The 27,853-nt window shown below is 36.5% G+C and overlaps 1 protein-coding gene across 2 annotated transcripts in view; it reads left to right on the top strand.

The window, feature by feature from the left end:
• The window catches only part of bcl9 (BCL9 transcription coactivator), a 127,653-nt gene that overhangs the window by 53,929 nt on the left and 45,871 nt on the right, over positions 1-27,853 (top strand). Inside the window, exons 1-2 of one of the 2 annotated variants that reach the window (XM_051108828.1) lie at positions 18,266-19,165; positions 21,152-21,306. The gene's annotated coding sequence lies outside the window, so the exon portion shown is untranslated. Of the gene's footprint in view, positions 1-18,265; positions 19,166-21,151; positions 21,307-27,853 lie in introns of those variants that run through there. The other variant, XM_051108836.1, reaches the window with a different exon arrangement.

Genomic DNA, 27,853 nt, shown 5'->3' with positions numbered 1-27,853 from the left:
TAAAAATTACCCAATAAAATGACCCAGCAGGCTGAACCCAGCATTTGGGTTAAAAAAAAAAAAACAGCATTTTTTAGAGTGTAGAAAATGACCCAGCATCTGGGCGAAAATGTTAAAAATAACCTACTAAAATAACGCAACAGGCTGAACCCAGCATTTGAGTCAAAAAAATAACCCAGCATTTTTTTAGACTGTAGAAAAACTACCCAGAACCGGGTGAATATCTTAAAAATTACTCAACAGGCTGAACCTAGCATTTGAGTAAAAAAAAAAAACGGCATTTTTTAGAGTGTAGAAAATCTGCCCAGCACCGGGTAAAAATCTTAAAAATTACCCAACAGGCTGAACCCAGTATTTGGGTTAAAAAAATAGCCCAGCATTTTTTAGAGTGTAGCAACTGGGTGAAAATGTTAAAAATAACCCAATAAAATGACCCAACAGGCTCAACCCAGCATTTTGGTTAAAAAAAAAATAACCCAGCATTTTTTAGAGTGCAGAAAAACTACCCAGCACCTGGGTAAAAATGTTAAAAATTTACCAACAGGCCGAACCCAACAGGCAAAACCTTTGCATTCCCTCAAAAACGTTGTGTTTGCTCACAAAATGTGGTGTTTGCTCCCAAAACTTTTGCTTTTACTCCCACTTCTGTTCCCTGAGAAACCTTGCAAAAACAATGAAATAAAGACACTCAAAACAAAAACACTCTATACGTTTAATTAGAGTTTACTTATTATCAAATTGTTAGATTATCATATAATAAAGACAATACTATGCATGTTTTATAAATGAATATATTTTCATGGTTACCTCATATAATATGTATGGGTTTTCTGATGTTGTAAACTTGCTTGGTAGCTCACCTGGTACAGCACTGGAATTGCAGTGCGGAGTGTTCAGGTATGCACAACTTGTAGAAGCAAGTTAAAATGGCTTGTTTGCTTCAGCGAATGTGTTTACTGTTAACATTATTGGTTAGGTTTGTTGTAGGGTTTAGTGTAGTGGTATGTTATTATCAAATGCAATAGTGCATTAACCTTTTAGTGCTACTCACTGGACATTTCATTTCTCAACTGCCACAGTATGTACAACAACAAATGGAATGAAATGTTGCCAGATTCATGTTTATCCATTTTCGGATAAAACTGATGATGCTTTTAACACCACTCACTGGGCATTCCACTTTTAAAAGTATAACAAAATGTGCAGAAAGCAACATAATATCATTTTGAGGAAATATCACCACAGACATGTTTTTTTTTTTTTTTCTAAAGAGCTTGGGTTGGTATTTAGACATGGATACAAAGCATAAAACATTATGAGTACAGTTTAATGTTAACATGATATTTCAAACCTCTTATGGTCTGTCCGGATTTTAAACAGGCAATCCGTTTAGCCACTCAGCTTTGTAGCACATACATCCTCATTTAAAGTGACTTTCGGTTACACTAATTGCCAAGACAGACCCTCTGGAACAACCAGGGGCGGAACATGGGGAAGTGTCGCGCTCCAGGGAAGAACGGTGACAGAATAGGGCTGAAATCATAGTAGTTCTCAGTTCCTGGGTCAGCACTGCTTGAGTTTGAGCCTGCAACTTCTGTGTTCACAGCTTGGATCATTACCCATTACAATCTGGAATTTAAAGACTTCATTTAGACTCTTGTTGAAAAAGTATTATTAAAGGATTTAGTAGCCTAAAATGAAAATTCGGTCATTATTCTGTCACACCAAACCCGTATGACTGGAAATGCTGGAAATCTTGGAATCTGGAAGTCACTGATGTTAATTCTGAAATGACTGATAATGAATGAAAATGTAAATAGAGTACATTTTTATGGTGCTTTTATCCTATGTGCTCAGTAGTGGAAATAATTGTTCATTTTTACTGTATAGCATATATTCCTGGATGAAATAGTACTTATGCAATAATCATATGAAAGCTAGGACGCACCTTGATAGAAAACTCTGTCTAGAACAGAGTGAAATAAGTCAATTAATCAATTAACTTGATAAAGTGTTCCATACAGCCTTTAAATTCTAAACCACTAATGTAATGCTGGTGGTCTATGCTGTTCATCTGCTGGTCTAGGGAGGTATAGAGCCTCAGGCAAGGTTGAGTCAAGGTGCTGAGCTTAATTCAAACAGGGAGAGAAAAACTATATGTGAAGGTTAGGGTGAAAGATTGAACTGTTATAGTATTACTGCTTTACCAGAACTAATGATTTTAATAAATAATGATACTCATTTGTGGTTTAGGTCTTATTTGGTGCTAAGTAGTTGAAAAGGGGGCAAAGATCTCACTGTGTGTGTAAGAGAGAGAGCGCCTTGCCTTTCTTGTAAGTGTGTGTGTGATATTTTTAGCTTGTTCCCTCCATGAGAGGGTGTGCTACTGGAACACTATGCTTGTGTGTTTCGGAAACAAGCTCCAGTGCTAACAGTAAAAAACTTTCACAGCTCACACATGTACACACAGGGACACAAAATGTTCCCCAGAAAAAGACTTCTGACCTTAGGACATACAAATCGACAGGTTGAGCAGCAAACAGAGTGCCAAAACTACATACTGAATTGAGTATATGTTATAATAGCAGAATTGCGCACTTTGGGTCAACTTTTGTTGCTTTTAAATGTGATTTATTAATACGTTTCCACTTGACTGCTGGACCTCTGTAGCTAGATAATAAGAACCAAATTTACTCTGTATGAAATCCAGTTATTTACTTAATAAATGTGCTTTTTCTTATTTAGCAAAATTCAACAGTGCAAGCTGTTCTAAAAAAAAAAAAAAAAAAAAAAATTAATGATTAAAAAAAAACATGATATATATTGCCGTTCAAAAGATTTTAAATATTTTTTTTAAATTAGTCTCTTATGCTCATCAAAGTTCCATTTATCAGATATTATGAAATATTGTTGCAATTTAAAATAACAGTTTTCTATTTTAATATACTTTAAAATATAATTTATTTCTGTGATGCAAAGCTGAATTTTTATCAGCCATTACTCCAGTCTTTAGTGTCACATGATTCTTCTGAAATCATTTTAATATGCTGATTTATTATCAATGTTGGAAATAGTCGTGCTGATTAATTGTTTTTGGAAGCTTTTCAATATTCTTTGATGAATAAAAGTTAAAAAGAACAGCATTTATTCAAAATATATTTCATTATTATTTTTTTTTAATAAATCTTTTAATTTATAACATTAATTTTATTATTTATTTTTTTCTAATAATATAAGTCTTTACTATCACTTTTTTAAATCATTTTAATACGTCCTTGCTGAATAAACATATTAATTTCTTTCAATGAAATAAAGAAAAAAAAGTACTGACCCCAAACGGTAGTGTATATTGTACAAAAGATTTCTATTTTAAATAAATGCTGTTCTTTTTAATGTTTTATTCATCAAAGTATCCTGAAAAGAGTTCCACAGGTTTCAAAAAAAAAAAAAAAAAAATCACGATATTAGAATGATTTCTGAAGGATCATGTGACACTGAAGACTGGAATAATGATACTGAAAATTCAGCTTTGCATCACAGGAATAAATTCGATTTTAAAGTATATTAAAATAGAAAACCACTATTTTAAATTGCAATAATATTTCACAATATTACTGTTTTTTCTGTATTTTTAATCACACAAATGCAGAAAAAAACATCTTTAAAAACACTAAAAATCTTAACCAATCCCAAACTTTTTGAACGGAAGTGTATATCATTTTTATTTTAATATTATTAAATTATTTCCCACTGAATATGCTGTCTCAATCTCAAAAATACATATTACAGAAGTTAAATTCTTTGCAATGTTGTTATTTTCACGTCAACGTGGCTCTATTCTGGATCCGAGCGCCCACTTTTCAATCAATCATTTTCAGATCCAAGCCCACCCTACGATATTTCCCACTGAATGTTCAGATGCGACACATAACAGACGTTAAATGTCTCACGGATGCCATTTCATGTTGTCTTTAAGTTAGCCAGCTTTAAACTTGTCTATTAAGAGCTATATCACTCAGGTCAGAATGAGAGGACAACCTCTATCGGCACTGATGGAACAGCATGTTGTATCCACACAAAGCTTGTAGATATTAACCTTCAACCTCATTTTCCTTCCTCGTTTAGGATAGTTAATTACAAGGGCCTGGCCAAGCTCTCCCCATTGTGTGTGTGAAGAGCGTAGTAGACAGTCGACTCATTTGTAAGCACTAAACGAACACTAATTCACGGCCATGTCAGTGTGGCCCTTAAACGGCCAAAGACTGAGGTAATAACACTTCTGTTTACATCCGTAGAGGTCCACACTGGTGACCCTAACTGATGCTGTGAACTTTCATTCGCTTGCCCGTCTCCCTGGCTACAGAGGCCCCGCCCCCACGGGGAGTTCCAGCCACACAGATGGCTCCCTGATGGTCTGTTTACATCTTATTTGCATACAGAGATCTCCACGTCTTGTCGCTGTCACAACAGACGAGTGCGTCCGAGCTTCAAGTGCCAGCGATAACTGCAGGGGTGCTACTCCCCGTCTCAAACGCATAAGACATACAGTTCTCAGATTTACGGAAAGTTGGTTAATTTTCATTTTTGTCTGGTTATTGCTTTTAACATATCTGGATTCAGAAGTATTAGAAAATAAGCAGGGAAAAGGATTGGTGTTTTGTGGTACTAGTGTGTTTGCGTATAAGCAAACCAGGATGTCTGTTAACAAGGTCAATATGGTTGTGTATAGTGAAAAGGTTTTGTCGGAAGGTATTGATTTTTTAATTACGCGTCTTGCCTCAAAATAGCAGCAGAATGGCGCTCACTCTATAACAGCTGGCTGCAGACCCGGGAGAGAATAAACCTCATTGATATTCAAACCGCTCTTTATCAAGGGGACAGAGACCTGCAAGAGAGAGAGATGGGCGGAAGAGAAAGGAAAAGAGAAAGTCATATTCACTATCTGCATTCATCAAGCCTGTTTTTTAGAGGGTAAGAGCATAGATTAAAAAAATAATTATATTTTCCCCCTGGTGTCATGTCAATGTGATAAAATTATATATAGCTTATTGCACCAAAAACATATTTTTTTAATCTTACATGACAATTTTGCTGCTGTACCATTATGAGGTGAATTATTTAGGTGAATTCAAGTCATTTTGATAGAAATCTGGGTATTTCACTTGAGGGCAAAAGATTACCCCACACAAATTTTGCAAAGGATACACTGCGCTGACCAACAGAAAGCTGCTTGGCTTGAAAGTGACTTCTGTGTGCTGTGCTTTACACATCAAAACACTATTTACAATAATAATAAAAAACTTTTGTTTCCTAAATATCGCTAATTCGACTGTACCTTTTGACATCTGTTTTTTCTGGCACATTTTTGCATGTGAAATGGGTGAAAAACCTGCATGACAATGTGACAGATCCTCCAATCTGATTGGTCAAGCAGTGTTCCAACAGCGTTTAACACAATTTAAAGTTTGAATGAACTTTAAAAGAAAAAAATGCCAAGTAAATAAAATAAGGTATCAAAATCTTGGAAAAATAAGCAGTATACTCTGCTCTCAAATGCTGGGGTCATGTCCAATGTTGGTGCTGAAACCACGCCCACTCACGGGAAAGCTGCCATTTCTTTCAACCAGTGTTGTCTGTAGTTTTCCCACCGGATTGGGCTACTTTTACATTGTTGCTGCGTGTTGAAGCAACCCCAGTAATGTAATATAAACCTCCTTGAATGCAAATTTTACCAGGGAAACCCTGTCAAAAATTGGTATTTAACCGCCAAAATGCCAAAACTTTTAACGGGGACCCTCTCCGAAATGCGATTGGGCTGGTTTTAAGTAACAATTGACCCTTTGAAACAGCTTGATTGACAGGCGAACTGACCAATCATAATGCTGAATCTGCCATTCTGTCCGACAAAAAAGATGTTCATGTCTTTCTTCTTCAGTCGTAAAGAAATTATGTTTTTTGAGGAAAACATTTCATGATTTCACTCCATATAATGGACTGCTATGGTGCCCCGAGTTTGAACTTCCAAAATGCAGTTTACATGCGGCTTCATACGATCCTAAACGCAGTTGTAAATGATCCCAGCCAAGGAAGAAGGGTCTTATCTAGCGAAATGATCGGTTATTTTCATAAAAAAATACTATTTAAATAATTTTTAAATCTCAAATGCTCATCTTGTTTTGCTCTGCCTGAACTCTGTGTTTTCTGGTTCAAGACAGTTAGGGTATGTCGAAAAACTCAACTTCAAAAATCATTTCAAAATCATCCTACATCGCTGCAGAAGGACCAACCCAGTCTCTGCAAAGTGAACATGCAATGAAGATCAAACACCCTTAACAAAAAAGGTAAAACAGTGATAAAGGAAGATTTTGAAGTTGAGGGAGAACATGAGATGGGAGTTTACTGTCATGTACCCTACTGTCATGAACCCGGAAAAAAGCAGAGCAAGACAAGATGAGCGCTTGACATGAAAAAGTATATAAATTATATTTCTTTTATGAAAATAACCGATCGTTTCACTAGATAAGACCTTTCTTCCTCGGCTGGGATCGTTTACAGTCGCATTCGGGATCGTTTGAAGCCGCATTTAAACTACATTTTGGAAGTTCAAACTCGGGGAACCATTATATGGAGAAAAATGCTGAAATGTTTTTTTCCAAAAACATAATTTCTTTACGACTGAGGAAAGACATGAACATCTTGGTTGACATAGGGGTGAGTACATTATCTGTAAAGTTTTTGTTCTGGAAGTTTGTTCTGGAAGATTTCTCCTTTAAACTTGAAAAATTGTTTGTATTGTCGTCTTTCCACGGTTTAAATAAATATGTTCTGATGTTCATTCATGTTTTTTTCGTGTTTTAAGTAAAGAAGACAAGACTATCGGTTTACGTGTCATTGATCTAATAAGGCAATACAGTGGTCTGTCTAGGGCTGCCAGGTTTTCACAACAAAACCCGCCCAATTGCTACTCAAAACAAGCCCAAAACTAGCCCAATTGTGTTTCAAGGTGAAATACACATTTTTTGGTGGTATTGCCCTGGTAAAATTTGCATACCAGGGGATAAATACCATGTTTTTGGGGTCACTTCAAACTGCAGACTTAAAAACCAACGGCAACAGTGTTAAAGTAGCCCAATTCCACAGGAAAATTTCAGACTTGGCAACACTGGATCTGTCGCAACACATTAAGAGCCACAAAACTGTATTTATTGTTTGAATTTCTTAAAACAATGACAAAATTTTAAAGCTGAGACCTTGTTTCATACCAGAAGTAACCTGCTCTGTCTGTTGGTCTGTTGTCAGTATTTTTCACTGTGTGAGAACATGAATGTGTAGTGTGAGAGCAGCATTGTTTGTTGGACATAGCAACAGTAACTAAGGAGGGTGGATTTTTGCAAAGGGTCAGTTGGGTGGGTTTTGTTGTGGAAACCTGGCAACCCTGCTCTCAGTTGTCGAATACTGCTACAGCCTGAATGGATGACTGAGCTGTTTTGTCAGTTATCGCAACTAGGTAATAATGCATTTATTTGATGAAGGCATAACTGAAGCAAACTGTAGGCTGTAGTAACTAACGGTAATGACAGTAACTCACAAATGCACAGGTGAACCACTGATGCTAATGCACTCTAGTTATTAGGTGTGTGTTTGACTAATAACAGCGCTGTGCAAACTGATCTGTGTTTTTGATTAGTAATACGCATTGCTAAGAACTTCATTTGGACAACTTTAAAGGTGATTTTCTCAAAAATTTGTTTTTTTTGCACCTTCAGATTCCAGATTTTCAAATAGTTTTATCTCTACAAATATTGTCCTATCCTAACTATCCCATATATAAATGAAAACTTATTTATTCAGCTTTCAGACAATGTATGAATCTCAATTTCAAAAAAATTATGACTGGGTTTGTGGTCCAGGGTCAAAAGATAAAAGGATTTCTGAAACAAACTGCTTTTGAATACAGTAATACATATGCAGTTTACTAGTTTAGAGTTTGAGTGTATGCCTACATGCCTGTCTCTGCTTGAATGAGCTTTTTTGTATGTCCTTTAGAAATTCTGGAAGTGCTATGAGTTTGACAGTGTGTTTGTATGTATGTATTCTGGCGATCCTCCAAGCGGGTCGAGGGGCCCAGTAGAGAGCAGACTGTTTCAGGGTGGTTGGGAGGAATATCTTTTTCTCGTCTTGCTGTACACCTTCATAAGCTTTACAGCTTTATTCTTACACTGCTGTTCTTTCCTCCCTCCACCGGCATCAGGCACAATCTATTCCTCCCTGTTTGATTGGCATGTGTTGGCTCGTAACTTCGAATGTTCCTCCTGCTCATTGTGAGGTAATGACTTCTGATTGTGGTGGATGGAAGCCAGCGTTTAAGCTAAATAATCTAGGCTAATGACTACGCTCTTCAATTATTTATCAGACTCAACACGCTCGCTCTGCGCAGTATATATAGACATCCTGCTGGCTGGTTGGCTGGCTGGCCTGATGACCTAGTGACTGACTGGCAGCCGTGCTGACTGGCCTATTTGCCAGGATTTGCTGAGTCACGCTGCCCATGGGGTGGAGGGGCTCACTAGAGCTGTTCCCAGATCTGCAGGGAGGCACTTATACTGATTCTAATGTGTATTGATGTACATTTGTGTTTCACGGCGTCAACATTTTTCTGAGTATGCTTTAAAGAAAAAAATTGAACCGTTGTTGCATTTCCTATGAAATCTATCTATCTATTTATCTATCTATCTATTAGGGATGTCACAATTGTCAGTATAATATTGAACCGTTTGCTACGACATCCACTGTTCAATACGCGCTTGTGAATTGCGGTTTTCGGTTTTGCTTTTAAATAACTTCCTTGTTTTATTTCTCTTGGAATTTGCTGTATGTGTGCCCGCGATTTCACGTGCTGAAATGAGGAAACGCTTCCCTGCTTATATTTTAAAAAGCAACACATGCAGAGCATCTTCCCTTCTAATGACATGCAAGCCTTTCTAAACCTGTTGTCCAACATTATAACTTGTTTTTAATTCACAACATTAGTCGAGTGTTTGAAATAACTTCCTTGTGTGATCTAATGTGGATTATTATCACAGAATGAGACAGACAATACATTCTATACTCATTATTATATGTATGTCGATTAGCAATGGCTTATGAAAATACAAGAGATGGCTTGTAGAACACAGATAAACCATATATTATTGCAGACGAGTGTTTATTGTCCTTACATTTCATCATTCAAAACATTTAATGGTATATCTTGTTTTTATTCAGTTACAGCAATATTTTTGTGAAATGTCATTCAAGATTCATGTCTTTCTTCAGTCAAAAACAGATTAAGGTTTTTGAGGAAAACATTACAGGATTTTTCTCCATTAAAGGGGTCATCGGATGCTAAGTTGACTTTTACATGTTGTTTGAACGTTAATGTGTGTTGCCAGTGTATGTACAAATCTACCCTATAATGATAAAAAAACATGCAGTGGTTTTTAATTAATCTGTAAAAATAATATTCCCTTTTTCAAATCGAGCCATTCTCAAATGCCTGTCGTTGTGGCGTCACACTCACAGAGGCTGCTCCCACGATAGTTGATTGACATGAGCGTTTTACCTCAGATCAGCTGTCAGAATCCGTCCTCTTTGTTTCAATGCAAGAGCAGGGATGAAAGTTAGACAAGAATATCTCCGATTGAGCGATTGAGGTGTTGTGTTGCTGGATGTAATATTAAACATAGTGGTCGTCATTTACTCCTGACACCTGAGCCCTGAAGATGCAGTCGATTACGTTTGTTTGTGAAGGGAATGCGGCTCCCGATCTACATATATCCGTCTATGTTTGTGTGAATCATTCATGATCCAGCTTCACTTACAGCAGAAGTGAGTATAAGGGTTTTTTAATGAATCTTTGCAATCGCCTTTCCTAATAAAGTGCTAGTTAGTAAGTTTAGCGGCTAAATGCGGCTAATGTAAACAGGCTCGTCTCTCCAAAGAGAAAAGAGAGGGGAGCTCATTTGCATTTAAAGCAGCCTTGACCAGAATGAGATGATTTTTGCAAGGTAAAAAGGATGTTGTTTTACACAACCAGAAAGTATATTATAGACTTTTCATTAAGACCCTTTAAGGGCCAACTGTCTTTTGGCGTTACAGCTCTACTATTATGTTTTACTAAAGACATGCAGTGAAGAATTGGTGCTAAAAAGCCTTGGACACAATTATTTTTGCACCTGATCTTATTGAATATGCATTTGTGAGAGTTTCTCTTTTAGACGAAAAAACTACATAGCTGTTTTACCTTTTTTTGTCAAGGGCATTTGATCTTCTTTGCATGTTCACTTTGTAAACAATGGGTCGGTACCTCTGCAGCAATGTAGAAAATGAGATGGGAGTTTTTCGACATACCCTAACTGTACTGACCCAGATTACACAGAGTTCGCATGCGCGACACAGAGAATAGACAAGACGAGCATTTGAGGTTAATAAGTATATAAATTGTACTTTTTTTTTGTTTTGCTAGATAAGACCCTTTTTCCTCGGCTGGGGTTGTTTAGAACCCTTTGAAGCTGCATTTAAACTGCATTTTGGAAGTTCAAACTCGGGGCACCATAGAAGTCCATTATATGGAGAAAAAATCTTGAATGTTTTCTTTAAAAAACATAATTTCTTTACGCCTGAAGAAAGAAAGACACGAACATCTTGGATGACAAGGGGGTGCGTAAATTATCTGCATTTTTGGTCTGGAAGTGAACTTCTCCTTTAAATTTGCTGTGTTTAGTTTACAAGCTCAGTCTGTTAACCACTAGGAACTCTAGCGTGTGGTTACTGTTTAATAAATCCAAGTGATTAGGAGCAGTATTAGATCCATGGGAACATCAAGGACACCTATTAAAAACACTAAAGCTCTTTAAACCGCTCTCGCGTTGCTGACTGAGAGAAGAGATGTGGGCATAAATGTGTTGTTGAGTGAAGAAAACCAAAGTCTGTTTAGCAAAGGCCACAATGGCCTCCTCAGCCACCCTGACAACCACAAACCGCTACAGCTACATTACAGTAAACACCCTCGGAGACTCACATACACACTGGGAGACAATGGTTAACGTGAGAAGGAAGCAAACAGATACAGTCTGTGTAAATGTTTATTAGGTTTAGATGATTATTCGTGTCCACAGTGTGTTGAGATAGAAGTGTAGATGGCAGAAGACAGGGACACCTGCATCTGAAATGTGGAATAGGGGTTGGCGTGCAGAACTACAACCACATAATGACTGGATACCTGCCTGAACAGATGACATGTATAAACCCCCCTATCAACACAGCCTTGGTGGTCCAGTCCTCACCTTCTAGTGGGGGACAAGCACATCCATTTGTGTTAGACAGGTAGAAGATAACATCTCATGGCTTAGGCAAAGGCCGGGAGAGACTTGTGTGGGTGTCGGAATGCTATGGCTGTTTGGATCTCAACCAAAACTACTGAATTGAATTCTATCTAAATGTATTCGAATGGCTGTAGAAAGAAAAAAAAGTTCAAACTTGGATGAGACTGGATGGGCTGAGGGTGTAATTTGGGAAAGGGCCAATGACTAATACATGTCTGTTCCCTCCTATAAAAACATTAACCCTTCATGTACAGTTTCTGAATTAGAAAAAGTTTGACTTGTCACCAACCACCACACATTGGTAGAGTTTATAACGTTTATATGCCTTATACCGAGCAAGAGGCATTTATGTTGCGTGCTGGTGTTGGTCGAGTCTTTTTGTGTAAATCTAAAAGTGTTTACCAGGGATGGAGAGAAATGTTTCCTATTACAGTGACAGAGTGCGTAACACAGAGATGAATGAGATAGAGGTTGAAGGGAGAAGGAGGGTAGAGTGGCAAGAAGGAAATAAACTTTAGAGAAACGGAGAGAGAGCAAGAGAGAGAGAGGAACAGACAAGGATGGATGGTGCAACTAAGCTATGCACGCTGCCAAAATCGTAGAAATAAATTAAAAAGGAGGAGTGGGGGCCCAGCAAAGGAAGTTTGTTTTGCTGTGACGTTTGTGCAGAGTCGAAAGATCTTCTGTCCTGTCGAGACGGATATGACTGCGGCCAAAAAATCTTTCCTTCAAACTTCAGCCAAAAAAGCTGAAGAGAGATCATAACTCTCTCACACTGGTAGCTCTGAGAAAAATTCAACCATTGCACGCTTGATCACGCGAGCTTTTCTAATTAATACACGATTTTTAAAAACTTGCTCAAGTTAAGTAAATGTATTAGTTAATTTGGTAAACAACAAATTCATTTTGATAACTCTCGTTTTAATTCAGAGCTTTGATATGCTATTATTGAATAAATTAGGGTGCTTGATTAAATTGTTTGGTATTAAGTGGCATGTTGATGACATGTTAATTGTTCTTTTCAAAACACATTTATGCGTTTTTATGCAGCTGAAGCGGTTGATATTTGACCCGGAGGGAACGAGGCAAGAGCAAAATTAGAGGGAAAATAGACGGAAGAGAAAAAGGGACAGTTAAAGAAACAAATTTAAGTGGTGATTACAGACAAAACAGAAGTATCATGTTAAAATGTAATTATCAAATATGTTATATCAGGCTTTTTGAAGAAGTTTTTTTTAGATTTCATCTAAAGGTTCAATGAACCTCAGGCTTTACAGAGTTAACATTCGACATCCTGCTGATGTTTGTGCTCTTTCATTCAACCAGATGTCACATGGTGGCACTTCATGGTTAAACACACCTGTGTCATATGGCTCCATGGGCATATATTCCTTACACATCTTCATCCTCATCATCATATTTCTCGTATTTAGTGCATCCAACAAAACTTGTGTCAAATTAAGAGTAATGTCCAAAACAGGTACTGAATGGCTTAGTTACACATGTTGGGTCACTGCCTCAAGGGGTGCTATAACAGGCATTAGCAAGTCTTAGAGAGTCTTGCTAAGTAGGTTAACTAAACTACCAGGATATAACTACCTGGTTAACAAGCTACCTGGATAAAAAAAACACAGCCAGTTTAATAGCACAGATATTTAAAGTTAACCACTGAAATTACCTCCACAGTAATGCAAGAGTATGTGCACTGAAAAAAAATTGTTGTAGAAACAATTTTCACTCAGACATCACTAAAATACTTAAATACCTATTTAAATTTCACAGTTAATAACAAAGAAAAAAAGAGAAGTAACACATTGAATTTTTTTTTACATTGAATTTCTGTAAAATGTACTCAATGATTTTTATTTATAAGTTTGATTATTTTATTTTATTTTATTTTTTTGAGCTGTGAGCTCCTACTGCAAGATATTGAATCCAAAATTTACACTGTACTTCAATCAGGACTATAACTAAAACTCAAACCAAAACCAAAAAAAAAAAAAAAAAATCTGTTTTAATTAAAAAAAAACCCCCTGAAATAATAATAATAATAATAATAATAATAATAATAATAAAAACACAACACATTCTCTTCCATTTTTTTTTATTTCCACTAGTTTCCAGGCAACATTATTTGTAATTTTTATTTAGACATATTAAAAATAATAATAATAATAATATTAATAATAATAATGTCAAAACACACAACAAAATGACTGAAAATGTAACACAAATGGAAATGGAAAACAATAAAACAAATCTTTGCTATTATTACTTAATACAAATTCATTGTTATTTCCTGTTAGCTGAGGTCTGTTAAATAATATTAACAGATACAACTTTTGTTTTTAGTAATAGCATGTTGAAAGGAACGTTAACATAAGCATTCAGTAAGCATTTTTCTAACTAACTAACGCTAACTAACGTTAACAAATGGAAAGTGTACCAAAACTTTTTTTATTTCCACTAGGCAACATTTATCTTTTTTATATAGAAATATTTAAAATAATAATAAAAAACTAATAGTAATGACAAAACACACAACAAAATGACTAAAAATGTGACCAAAAATGAAAAGAAAAAAAATATTTCAAAATATTGGTAACCCTAACAAGGTAGCCCTAATAAGTTACCATTAATTAACTTACATTAACTAACAATGAGCATTACATTTGTTATCATATTTATTATTCTTTGCTACTATTAGTTAATAAAAATTAATTATTTCATGTTAGCTCAGGTCCATTAAATAATATAAACAGACAACTTTTGTTTTTAATAATAGCACGTTGAAAGGAACACTAACTTGGATCAGTAAGCATTTTTTATTGTTAGTGTACGTTAACTAATGTTAACAAATGGAACCTTATTGTAAAGCGTTACCAAAATAAATTTTAAAAAATTAACTAAAACTGAAACAAAATGTAAAAATAAAAACTTTTTTTTTTAGATTTACACTAGTTTCCAGGCAACATTTATTATTTTTATTTAGACATATTTAAAAAAAAAAACACACACACACAAAAAGAAAAAATATAGATATAGATAGTTCTCATTACTTAATTTACATTAGCTAACAATGAGCATTGCATTTGTTACCATTTTTATTAATCTTTGCTATTATTTGTTTTAAATATTATTAGTTAGCTATTATTAGATTTTGTTTTTAATAATAGCATGTGGCAAGGAGCATTAACTTAGATCAGTAAGCATTTTTCATCGTTAGTATAAATGAACTAATATTAACAAATGAAACCTTAATGTAAAGTATTACCAAAATATTATTAAAACTATAATAGTTTATCAGTGAAACTACAATAACACAGACTCCATGCCAGTGTTTTGTATTTTCCAGGAAAGCTCAGTTGAGCACAGTAAAGTATGTAAACAGTGTCATCTGTCCCTGTTCTCTCCTTCATAGAGCAGAGAGGTAAAAGCTTCATACTCCAGTAAGACACTGTCATGTTTTTCTCTCTCCTGGAAGAGAGTTAATACATTTCCTTTCTACCAGCAGGGAAGCACTGTTTGTACGTATCACTGCTGGAGGAAAAGGCAACAGATCGTCGGTTTTCCTCTCCTTTGTTACCTGGGGGGACCCAGTTCGGGACTCAGCAGTGGGTAAAAAGCGAGAAAGCAATTGCTAACATCACGGGGAATTGAGTACACCCCAGGATGGAAAGAGAATCTTGTGCTGTTGTTTTTAGCCGCCCCCCCCCCCCCAAACAGGGAGATGGAATCGCTTGGGTTTGTAGGTGGTACTGACGCTTCAGGATTAGATTGCCAGCAAATGCATTTAATCCCATGAGTCTCACCTCTCTTCTTCCTCAGCATTTAATATTCTGTAGTGTGAACAACAGATACTGTCACCTCCGAGCGCTCGCTCACTCGCTCACACGCTCGCGCACTAGTTATTGTTTTGGTGTCGTCAAAATTAAGAGAAATGTATTTTAGTCCCCTCTCGCTCTCTATTTCAGGCTCGAATAAATAGCAATTTCTTGCTGTTTAAATAAGTAAATATATTCTGCTCTCGTGCTCAGCTTATACTTATGAAATCTGTTTGTATTCTGGTTTTGCCTCTATATGAGGTTTTGTTGCCGAAGTGTCTCAGTGGAACGGGGTGATATGAGGATTATGTGTCTCCAAATGACATTTAAACATGGCATCAGCAAAAGATTTTAGGAAAGATTGTCGGACCTGTGGTATATTCTTGTTGGAGTATGTTTGAGATGAACTATGTGCCCTCAAAATGGACAAAAGACACTATCTGGATTTTTTTTTAATGCAGTATTACTACTTATGGCCATGTGTGTTTTAGTGTAACTTGTTCAGAAAATGTCATATTTTATCCTACAATCATAAGAAAAAAAAAGTTTTTTTTTTTTTGCATTATAAGTTTATCCTACAAATTATATATTAATTAAGATTTAAAGTATCTGTGACTCTAAACCACAAAACCAGTCATAAGTAGCAGGTATACTATATATAGCCAACAATACATTGTATGGGTCAAAATTATTGATTTTTTTATGCCAAAAATCATTAGGATATTAAGTAAAGATTACGTCCCATGAAGATATTTTGTCATTTTCCTACTGTAAATATATTAAAACTTAATTTTTGATTAGTAATGTGCATTGCTAAGACCTTCATTTGGACAACTTTAAAGGCGATTTTCTCAGTATTTTGCACAATATTTTTTTGCATTCTCAGATTCCAAATTTTCAAATAGTTGCATCTTGGCCAAATATTGTCCTAACAAACCATACATCAATGGAAAACTTATTTATTCAGCTTTCAGATGATGTATAAATCTCAGTTTCAAAGAATTGACCCTTATGATGTGTTTTATGGTCCAGGGTCACATTTATACATAATGGTAGGGTATTTATTCAAATGGCTGTATTGATTATTTTTATGCTGCACTTGGATGCATGTATGCACTACTTTTTCCATGTATATTGTTATGAATGCTGCATATTCAGACTCGTACTTATTTGACATAGCTGGGAATATTTAGACTTGGGAACTGTGTAAAGTTTGGATGATTTTTGTTAATGCATCACATTAAACACTGGACACACAGAAGTTGTGTGAGCTGGCCTGGATTGCTGGTGGTTTTTGTTCCTCTCCTTTTGCTCTGAGCGTGTTTCTCTCACTAATGTGTAATGGGCAGGAAATGTAAAACCTGAAGTGGAACCGATTGTGTTTAAAGGAGACATTCACTTCTAGAACAAATATTTGCAGATAATTTACTCACCCCCTTGTCATCCAAGATGTTTATGTGTTTCTTTCTTCAGTCGTAAAGAAATTATGTTTTTTGAGGAAAACATTTCAGGATTTCTCTCCATATAGTGGACTACTATGGTGGCCCGAGTTTGAATTTCCAAAATGCAGTTTAAATGCAGCTTCAAAGAGCTTTTAAACAATTCCAGCCAAGAAAGAAGGGTCTTATCTAGCGAAACAATCTGTTATTTTCTAAAAATAAATAAATAAATAAAAAAAATAAAAGTACTATTTATTAGGGCTGCAACGATTAATCGCACGATGTCGATTAATCTCACGACATTGTGCGATTAATCGTTGCAGCCCTACTATTTATATACTTTTTAACCTCAAATGCTCGTCTTGTCTAGCTCTGCGAGAACTCGGTTCAAGACATTTAGGGTAGGTCGAAAAACTCCCATTCTCATTTTCTTCTTCAAAATTATCCTACATCGCTGCTGATGTACTGACCCTGTGTTTACAGTAAAATTACAGCAAAGAAGATCAAATGCCCTTTACAAAAAAAAATGTAAAACAATGATGTAGGACAAAGAGAATGAGACGGGAGTTTTTCGACCTACCCTAACTGTCTTGAACCGGATTACATAGAGTTCACGCAGAGCTAGACAAGATGAACATTTGAGGTTAAAAAGTATATAAATTGTAATTTTTTTTTTTTAGAAAATAGCCGATCGTTTCGCTAGATAAGACCCTTCTTCCTCAGGATCGTTTAAAGCCATTTGAAGCTGCATTTAAACTGTATTTTGGAAGTTCAAACTCGCGGGCACCATAGAAGTCCATTATATGGAAAGAAATCCCAAAAACTTTTCTTCAAAAAACAATTTCTTTACGACTGAAGAAAGAAAGACATGAACATCTTGGATGACCAGGGGGTGAGTAAATTATTATTATTCTCCTTTAATGTCTTTAACTTTGTCGTAATAATAATTAAAATGGTAAGAATGTATTCCTTTTGATTTGAGAGTAAATAGCCACCTTTTATCTTCAACACGGAAATAAGGCTATGGGTGAGACTTTCGGTTCATAACCCGTCATCGGGAAGAATAACAACGTGCAGTAAACTGTAAAACTGTTTGCAAACAAACAACTGTGTTTATAATTAAGATAATACATTAAAATACCATGGTGAGACACACCAAAACGAGCTGTTTTGTACAACTAAAAATACCTGGACGTGGACCAGAAGCCAGACCAATAAAGTTTACAAATGGCTCCGCCCATTACTACCTTAAGAAAAAAAAAAGTGGATAATACAGACATTTTTTTTCCACCAGACTGATTTTGTCTAGCATCTTAGGAAAGGTGACTATAATTCTGACACCTCTTACCTCTCAGTGTCTCACAGCTGTACAGCAGGATTCAACATGTCCTTAAGACACTAGTGAGCTCTTTCTTGCGATGATTAGCCATTACCTACATTTGAATGACAAAGAATTTCGGCTGATTTGAGAGCACAGCCGCTCGAATTGATCTCCGCCTTCAGTCACTATATTCAACGGCGAGTCAACCTGACCTAGAATTGCTACTTATTACAATATGGACTGAACCATCCGGCCGGATCAAAGAGGGGGGGGAGGCGAGCACCCATCAGCGGCACTCGCTCATTTCTGATGGGGGAAGCCATGTTAGTGCCGTGAGCTATTTTAATCACCCGTGTTTCATAAGGAAAGGCTGTGACTAGCACGTTTTGGGGAAAGCGAATCGCTCGCGAAGCCCCGTCGCGCGGAATCGGACACCCCTCTGTGTTTTTCCAACCGCACACTTTTCACCATTAAAATATAGCGGCTTTTCCCAACCGCTGTAAAGGAGAGCAGTCCAAAGGAGAAAGGAAATAGAGTATCCTTTTCGCATCTAAAACATACAATGTCGAAGAATATCGCAACAAGCATAGTGTTCCGATACACGGTCTATAAGGACTGACGTTAGTACTCATACTGAGATCTTTGTGTCGGTGCAGCCAGCTGCGGTTATTATTTGATCCACAGCTATTTTTAACGCATATCACTCGCTCTACAAATACACTGCAGACTTGATTTAAAGCGTTTATTCTAGTGGATCTCTAGCACACAAGAGCCTGCAGGATTTTAAGCTCTCTCTCTCTCTTTGGCCAGGAGCTTGATAAAACAGCTCCCCCTCCCCCAAGCTTTGGCGAAACAGGAACAACTTCTTTGAGAGAGAAAAAAGGGCTGCACAAGTTTGGGACGTCTTGGATCTGCCGTTTGGCCATTTGTAGTCCGGAGCTGAGATTTTTTCCTACACCGATTCTTTGGGCTTTTACCTTGGATTGTCGGCGCCCTTTGTTAGCGAGAAGGCTCGGGCATCCACGCTCTTGAATTTTTTCTTTGGAAAATGGGATACCTCTAGGATTATAATGAGGGGAATGCGCTCGCTTGTGGAATAACTTCACTTTTTTTTCACTGGGAATGGAATTCGCGGAGCCCTGATTTAATTTATCAATTGCAAATGCAATGGGAAAAGTGCTTTATGTGGAATATGTGCTGTTGCCGTACTCAACATGGGTAAGATTTGTTTTGCTTTCGTTCATACTTTTCTTCCATGCTCGATTGGCCTGGCTCCCATTGAATTATACTTAGGAAACCCCGAAGAATGACTCGTTTTGGATTATTTGATTTTTAAACGTCACAAATGTGTAGTGTAAGCGCTTTTAGTTCAACTCGACTGTCTTAGAGATTGTTCTCAATCAGCATGCATTCATAGTAGGGCACGTATAACTTTCTTGCAAATGCCATTATGGCTGGAGATGCTAAAGGAAGCTTGTTTTCCCACCCCGCGGTTTTCCCTCTCACATACTTACTTTTAATCGCCCCAAGTCTCAAGTATTCAACTGAAAACGTTAAAACGTCCATATGCACTGAATGCATACGTTCAAAACGCTTGTGTTTCTCTCGCAAACGCCTTTGCTTCCCCAACTTTCCTCGGGTTTTTTGTCCTCCTCAGAGAATCCACCAGGTTACAAGGAAGTTCGTGAGGCCGCCGCTGCGTGTTTTTACAGCTCTCCATTGTTACATCAAACCCCACTTACTTTTCTTACACTGTTGCTAAAACCCTCGTTTTGAAACCGTATATCCAGCTAAATGTGATACGCAACTCGACTGCAGATATAAATGGTGTTTTGTTGTCTATTAGCTTCCTCTGTGTGCAGGTATCTGTGTTGGGTTACTCGAGAGAGGCTAGTTAACTCTGCCCAGGCCTGCACACAGCAGGGTGTATCACAAATGAGCAAAAACATAGGTGTTTTTGGACTAAATCTTGTTCGTAAGCCTGTCAAAATGCATTTGACCTTAGGAAGTTTTTGTGCTTGAACTCCGCTCAATATAGATAAGGTTGTCACAGGCAAGGAACTCTCATGCTTTGAATATTTGTGATATTATTCAAAAGGAAAGCCTATGTTTGCTGGGTGTGGTTTGCCAAGCATGAATATATAACCTTGAATATTTTATTTATAGGTATTGCAACCTTTGGTTACCCTGGTTTGAACTTAAGTGACTTTCGGTGCATTATGTATAAACATTACACACTGGTTTTTTATGTGGTGAACTTGCTGAGACTGGCCTAAGACACGATTTAGATATTGATGAGGAATTGTTTATTAACAGCGTCAAGTTTGTTTTATATTCAGGGGTAAATGCGCAGATTATCTTCTAAATTGCTGGCTGTTTGCTGTTGGGGGTAATAAATCACAGTGTTTTTTATTAGTAAGGACTGACCTTTAAGATACAGATGCTTTTTGTTGAGTTTAAGAAGTATGGTTTTATCTAACTTCACTACTGTGTTTGGGAGCCTAAGCACCAACCGCTTTGCATGCTCATTTTTAGACTACAGCATATCAGACCTGAGGGAAATCTTCCCCCATTCTTTTAACTAGTCGGTGTGTGTGTTTAGAGAATGGAATTCTTGTTGTACCTATCCACAAAGTGAGTCATGTAATTGCTGCCGTAGGTTTGGTTTTGTCAAGAATTAGCATGTGGTGAAGTTCGTTAGAACGATTGGAAAGGAGGGAAAGTTCTAATGTTTCTTAGATTTATTCTGGCAAGCGTTCTATTCTTTTTGGCTTCGCCTCACCACAGCATTCAGCAATAATGCCCGGTATTTGTCCCAAGTCACTGTGCAATAAAGAGAAGCCCAATACCAAACTGTCTGAAATATTGCATACTGTGATATTTAAGAACAGTTCGGGTTTTCGGTATTGAATTTTAGTTTTTTGCTGCCGAACTGAATTTGGCATTATTTGGAACCTCGCTTTCAAAAACGGCTTCCTGTTTTTGCCCTCATTTCTGCACTTTCCATGAAATCTCATCATCGCTTTTATGACTTGCACATAATCTGAGTGCAACCAATTTTACTTGACATCTAAGAATAAATGCTCAAATAAGAAAATCACAGAACAACCTCTACCGCCGTCAAACGTCTGGCACTATCTTCAGATCTTCTGTGCTTATGTGTATGTTTGTGGTCTGACTCTGAACTGCTTTTTTTCTCCACAGGTGTTCGGATAGAGTCTGTGATCTCCTGAGCTCACTGGTTTAATCTACAGGAGAAGAGGCGCTTACAAATTCACACACTATTTACAGTGGAAATTATTTGCATGTTCTTCAGATGAGGGAGAACGGGAGACTCTGAAACCTGAGGGGTGTTCAAGGTAAGTTAACTTCAAGTGTTGTTTTAAACAAATCTGAAATGTAGGTTTACACATGTAAAACCTTTTTGACTTATTTATACTTCAAAGAAAGACCAACAACATTATTTTAAGTAAAATCAGTTTTGCAAGGCAGCACACTAGATTGATTTGAATGGGATGTTTATTGATAGAATATGCATTTAAGTTTAAGTATGCATTACTATTCTTCATGCTTGAGATTTGTTTTGAGAGGTTTGCTATTGGTTTTAAAGGAATAGTTTGTCCAAACATACCTATAACTTGTTCTGTCGAACACAAAAGGAAAAATTTGAGCAATGTTTTGGCTGCATTTTTCCTTGCTGTTACAATTTATTGAGACACAAAGAAAGTTAAAGCATCATAAAGGTTTTGTGCGTCAGACAAACCAAAATTGAAGTTGTTATTCACTGCTAATTGCTCAAGAACCAGAGCGATCTGTTTTGTGAATGAATTGCTCAGCTTGGTTTTGCGAACCAGCTCAACCAATTCATGCAAAATATTCACTTTAAAGAGTGATGCTGTTATTGAATGGCTTCAGGAAATTTGTGGTATATGTGGTATTGTGTGCATTAATTGCAGTAGCGTGGAAGAGGAAAAAGGGTATTTTTTTTAAAATTTCCATATTATATCATAATGACATGAGAGTGAGTAAATAATGACACAGATTTCATTTTTGAGTTACCTACTCATTTAAGTGGAATTGTGGATTTACTCCTGATGCATAAATGTGTAAAAATCTAATCCATGTAGCAACACGTTTTAAAAAAAACACATAACACTTTAGCATTATGGTGTTGAGTTTCGCATAGACAAGCATCACTCTTTTTTTTTTTTGTTTGTTTGTTTTTTTTTATTGCAGAAAATGTAATTCAAGTCCAATAAGACTTTAAGGCTCCTTAAACTTCTTTTTGCTTTTGATGCGGATTATTTTCACCGTATAGATGTTGCAGAGCACACAATCAATTGATCTGCTGCATTTAAACGTGATAGTTAAGTGAAAGTGAGTTTGGGAGAAAGTTTATTGGAAACAATGATTTGATTGTGTCTTCTGATGGCCTTTTAGTGTTTTGCTATTTCAGTGTCTGTCCCTTTCTCATATTTGGCAGATGTTACCGGTATTCTGTATCACAGGCTTGGCTGTAGTTGTGGTGTGCCCAGAGGTGACTGATGCTAGCAACCTACTGTCTTTTGGCCAACAATAACTGTAGCAATTAACAACTTTAAACCCTTTATTTCAGTACAGGCTATATTAGACTGATTCACTAAAGGGCGATGAACCACCAAAATGTCAGTGTTGTAGTGCAAACTTTTCTGTAAAACTTGTTTTTGGTCTGCCCAAATTTTAGTGTCATGAGACAGTGGTTTTTATCTGGACGAACTCTGAAAGACTTAAGATGATGTGAGATGAGCCCAAGAAAAACCTTTCAAGTTTTTATCACATTTTTTGAAGAGTTGTATATATTAAATGTAGCCATTTTATTTCTGATTGAATTTAAAAAAAAAATTGTATTAATTGTTCTTGATGAATTAGGGCTGAAACAATTAGTCGACATTATCGATGATGTCAACAGATATTTTTGTTGTCGAATAGACTCTTGATCTCATATGGCCTAATGTAAGTGCCCCAAATTCCCAAATGCAATCCAATAGAAGACATGGCACTTATGACTAGAGGTCGAACGATATCAGATTTTACAGATATCGATTAATCGACCAATAGTTTTTAAAATGGATACTGAGCAAAAAAAATGGTGCTCTATTATTTAAAAAAAAAAAAAAAAGTTTGTAAATGAATAAAAATATTAATATTAATTATATATTGATCACTATAGTTCATTACTCATTAATGTTAACAAAAGCAACTAAAATTTTCAAAATATGTCAGTAAATGCTGAAATTTATACACTCTAACAAGGGACAATACTTCTATTCTACAGCTTTTATCAATCTTAGTGTTACAAATGGACTCATGTTGTAAAGTGTTACCATTATGTCAACAGTCAAGCTGAAGATGGTCATCTTTAAATATGTACACAAAGGCCATAGTATTGAAATTGCATATATGTGGATATTGTGTACTTTCACAATTTAACTGCTTCTATTCTAGATCATTTGTGGTTATCTAATCAAAATATAAAAATATGTTAGTCACACAATAGGTAAAAGTGCAGCGTCGCGTCTAGAAGAACTCACAGCTATCCGGTATCACACACACTGGACACATCACGTTCAATTCAGGAGGCGGCCTACAAGTCTTTATTTGAGCACCAAACGGGCAAAAGTATACTGCTGTCCTTTCTCCACTAATGCAGCATCTAGTCAACAAATTCATTGCTTAGTAAGGACATGAAAACATGCACTACAGTATACTGTACACACCGTTTCATTGTCGATGTTTTAAATCTGCCTTTGAAGTGTCCCGCTCTGTGCAGTGCGGAGTGTCACGTGTCTAAACAAACGGCACGTGCTGTCAGTGATTTCCGCAACTAGGGGCCGCTCTCGTGCTGTATAACAAAGACTATAGGACTTTGCTGTATAATGACGAACCTCTCCAGCAATGGACTCGACCTGGAGAAAACTATCGGCATGGATTTTTACCGATAACCGATATTTCCGCCAATCAATCATTGGTGCCGATACTGTTTGTCATCTCATTTTGTGTTCCTAATATATTTATTTGTATATGAAGAGTTCAGATGCAAAAGCCTCTAAATCCATCAGACATATTTCTTTAAAATAAGCCTTTCTTTCTGGCTACTTTGTATAGGTTTCTATGTAAGTACTGGTACTTCTGTTTGGGCTGAGGCTGGAAATTAGCGAGTTTAAAGTTAAAGTATTTGATGGATGTATAATATGTGTCAGGAGCATTCACTCAGTATCATTATCTAATTTTTGACTGAGATGGCTTTTAGCTGGTTTTGCATTTGAACTCTTCATATATTTTTGACATTTTCAAAAGCTGAAGTGACTTACCTTGTTTTATTGAATAGTTTTGAATAAGTGTAACTCAATAGGTTAATCGCAAAAGTTAAAAGCCTACCGATTAATCGGTGAAATAATTGATGAGTCGATTATTCGTTCTAGTAATTGATAGATTAATAGATTTTCAAAAAAATCACACATTGTCTGCCATGTAATAACCTGTGACGTTGTTATGGCAATGCTTTTAAATGCAACAAATTCTTTGATTTGTAGTTTTCAAGCAGTAGTAGAATTGAGTAAACCAAGTAATTTTAAATGCAAGTACTTGAGTATATGAGTGAATGCGGATGATTGTCTGGAAGTAAAAGTTTGTTTTTGAAGTATGAAGTGTTTCTAGTCTATGAAGTAGGATATATCAGTTTTATTGTTTGGCAATGTTGAATGTGGTTTGTGTACTTTTGAAAGTAAACAACTGTTAAAGTTTGTGTGTGTGTGAGTGAGTTGGGACACTGGAAAGGGTCCCATGAATAGCGTCAGACACCTCATTGGTACAGCCTTTATGCCTGTTCTGCTCAGTGCCAGTGTAATGGTATTTAATGTGTGTGCTTTGAGCTGGATGTTTGTCACTGTTTGTCTGGAACCAGTATGGTGAGAATAGTTTATAGTGCTTGTTTGTCTCTGAATGGGTTTTGTGTGAATTCTTTGCGATGACTTGCCCGTTTGCTTGTGTGCTCTTTGATTAGTACCATCCCCTCTTTCAGGTCTGTGTATGTTAGTTTGTGGTTTGCATTTCCTTTGCAGTTCATAATTAAAGGTGATTTTGATAAATGTGCAGGAGGATTTTATAAACCCCACTGGCCACAGCGGAAATCCTGCCCTTTAACCGGAGCTGGTCATACTTCTCTTTATTGGTTGTCTTGTTGCCAGGGTTACCTCACTGAATTATGAGTGTCATTTATCAAGGACGAACTTCAAAAACCCTGTTTTTTGAAAGTTTCTAATGGTCGCAGTTTAACCTGTAGGTTAATCCGATATAACACTGAGTTCACTGGAGACGTTTCGACCAAAAATCCAAATACTTGTTTTGCATGAAGTGGAAGCAAACAAGCAGGTTGCTTGTTTAAAATGAGCTGGTTTCTCCTGGAAAAGTAGGATTTGCATGTGTAAATGTTCAGGCTGTTTTGCTTTTCGCAGAGAGCTAAATAGATTTATTTCATCTTATTTGTTTTATAAAATATTATATCCTTGCAAAATAATTGGTCCCTTAAAGCTGTGATGTAATGGAAGTAGTTCCTCTCTGTGAAATGGGGAAAAAAGTAGACTAGGTACTTGGTTATATTGGTTGTTGATTGGTTGGAGGCAGATGTGAACATGAAAATCATTGGAGAAGTCCAGCATGTGTCTGTCATTTCAGCGGAAAAACTTTTGATTCAAAATTCTGAGCTCAATTTTTTTTTTTTTTACAAATTAAATGCATGCATGGATGAATCATTCATAAAAAGATTAAAAACATGTGCTTAGAAATAAATGGGTTGTATTTTCATCTCACTCCAACTTTAGGGTCCAAGACTGATAGTTGGATGTTGATAGGTCCTGTTATGTTATTTGATGGCAAATTATATCCAATGTGAATCCTTTAAACAAGGATGTATATAGTGAGTAATTAAGTTAGCATTCCTGATTAATGAAGGTCTTGTTTACACCTGGTATTAACATCCATCTGGATGTATTCAATCACAAGAGGTCATGTGAGATGCTTAACGTCTCAAATGTGTCTCCTGTGACCCCTTGTGATTGACTGATTAATATAAATAGTTTTTGTAGTTGAACTAGATTTGCTAAACTTCAGATGTGTGTGCTTCACATAATCCATGTCATTACATGTTCACTGTAGAGCCTTTGTGAAATGTATGGGTTTTTCCATAATTTTTTTCCATCTTTTTAAACTACACATGAATAGTGAATTTTAAAACCATTGCTTCGTTGACGGATGAGTAGGCAGTCCTACATCAGAATGCATCAGTGTAAATGCAAAGGGGACTACCTCCCACTACGGTTTGGATCACAAAACATGTGATCCAAATTTCTTACCACTTGTAATCAGATCACCGGAGACTGAGGTTGTAAACAGGCCTAAAATGCATTACTTTCCTGTAGACTGACATAGATTGAACTCATTATAATCAAATTCAGTTTGTGTTAGACAAAGCAGAAGCCTATACTTGTATTTGCATGGTGTTTGTTTTCCTTATATTGGGTATTATTGTTGCAGTTTTTTTTTTATTCTTTTTGTCATTATTTGAAGTACCATTCCTGCTGGGGAGAAAAAAACGGCTGAAACCAGCCTATGCAACTAAGACCACCAACCAGCTGGTTTGGCAATCTTTGGCAATCACATATATGTGACCTTGGACCACAAAACCAGTCCTAAGTAGCATGGGTATATTTGTAGCGATAGCCAACAATACATTGTATGGGTCAAAATGATCTTTTATGCCAAATATCATTAAGAATAAATTTTGTAAATTTCCTACCGTAAATGTATGAAAACTTAAATTTTGATTAGTAATATGCATTGCTAAGAGCTTCATTTGGACAACTTTAAAGAAACACTCCACTTTTTTTGAAAATAGACTCATTTTCCAACTCCCCTAGAGTTAAACTGTTGAGTTTTACCGTTTTCAAATCCATTCAGCCGATCTCCGGGTCTGGCGTTAGCACTTTTAGCATAGCTTAGCATAGATCATTGAATCAGATTAGACCGTTAGCTTCTTGCTCAAAAATGACCAAAGAGTTTTGATATTTTTCCTGTTTAAAACTTGACACTTCTGTAGTTACATCATGTACTAAGACTGACGGAAAATAAAAAGTTGCAATTTTCTAGGCCGATATGGATACGCTCATTCCAGTGTAATAATCAAGGAACTTTGCTGCTGTACCATGGGTGCAGCAGGCACAATGATATTGCACAGCGCCTGAAAATAGTCTTCCTGTGCAAGCAGGTGGTCTAATCGGATTCAGTGATCGATGCTAAGCTTCCGGATTGTCAAATAGTTGTATCTCCGCCAAATATCCTATCCTAACAAACCATACATCAATGGAAAGCTTATTTAATTCAGCTTTTTGATTATATTAATCTCAATTTAAAAAATTGACCCCTGTTACTGGTTTTGTGGTCCAGAGTCACGCATTTGTATTTGCATTGTGTTTGTTTAACTCTAAAACCAGCCTGACCAGGCTGGGAGACCAACTGAGACTAGCCAATCAGCTGGTTTTGGCTATTTTTTTCAGCAAGAGTGTAAATAACAAGGTATATAAATACAATAATCAGTCAGCAACATAATACATTTGGGATGTGACGAGATCTGATGTGTCTCACGAGACCAGTCAGATCTCGTGGGATCTAGTGACAATATCCTTGCAAAACATTTTGCAGTGTTCACATTAGAGCTGCACGATTAATCCTTAAAAGACTGAGATCTTGATTCAAACACCCATGCGATCTTATTCCTGAATGACACCGATTTAGCTATGTCTGTTACGACTTTCACATTGCAAAAGCACGTTTTATCGCTGCCCATGTTAATGAATCAGAGGGTCGCCCATC

Source organism: Labeo rohita, chromosome 1, assembly GCF_022985175.1.
Source record: "Labeo rohita strain BAU-BD-2019 chromosome 1, IGBB_LRoh.1.0, whole genome shotgun sequence".
Taxonomy (NCBI): Eukaryota; Metazoa; Chordata; class Actinopteri; order Cypriniformes; family Cyprinidae; genus Labeo; species Labeo rohita.
This window is presented reverse-complemented; position numbering and strand designations above follow the sequence as displayed.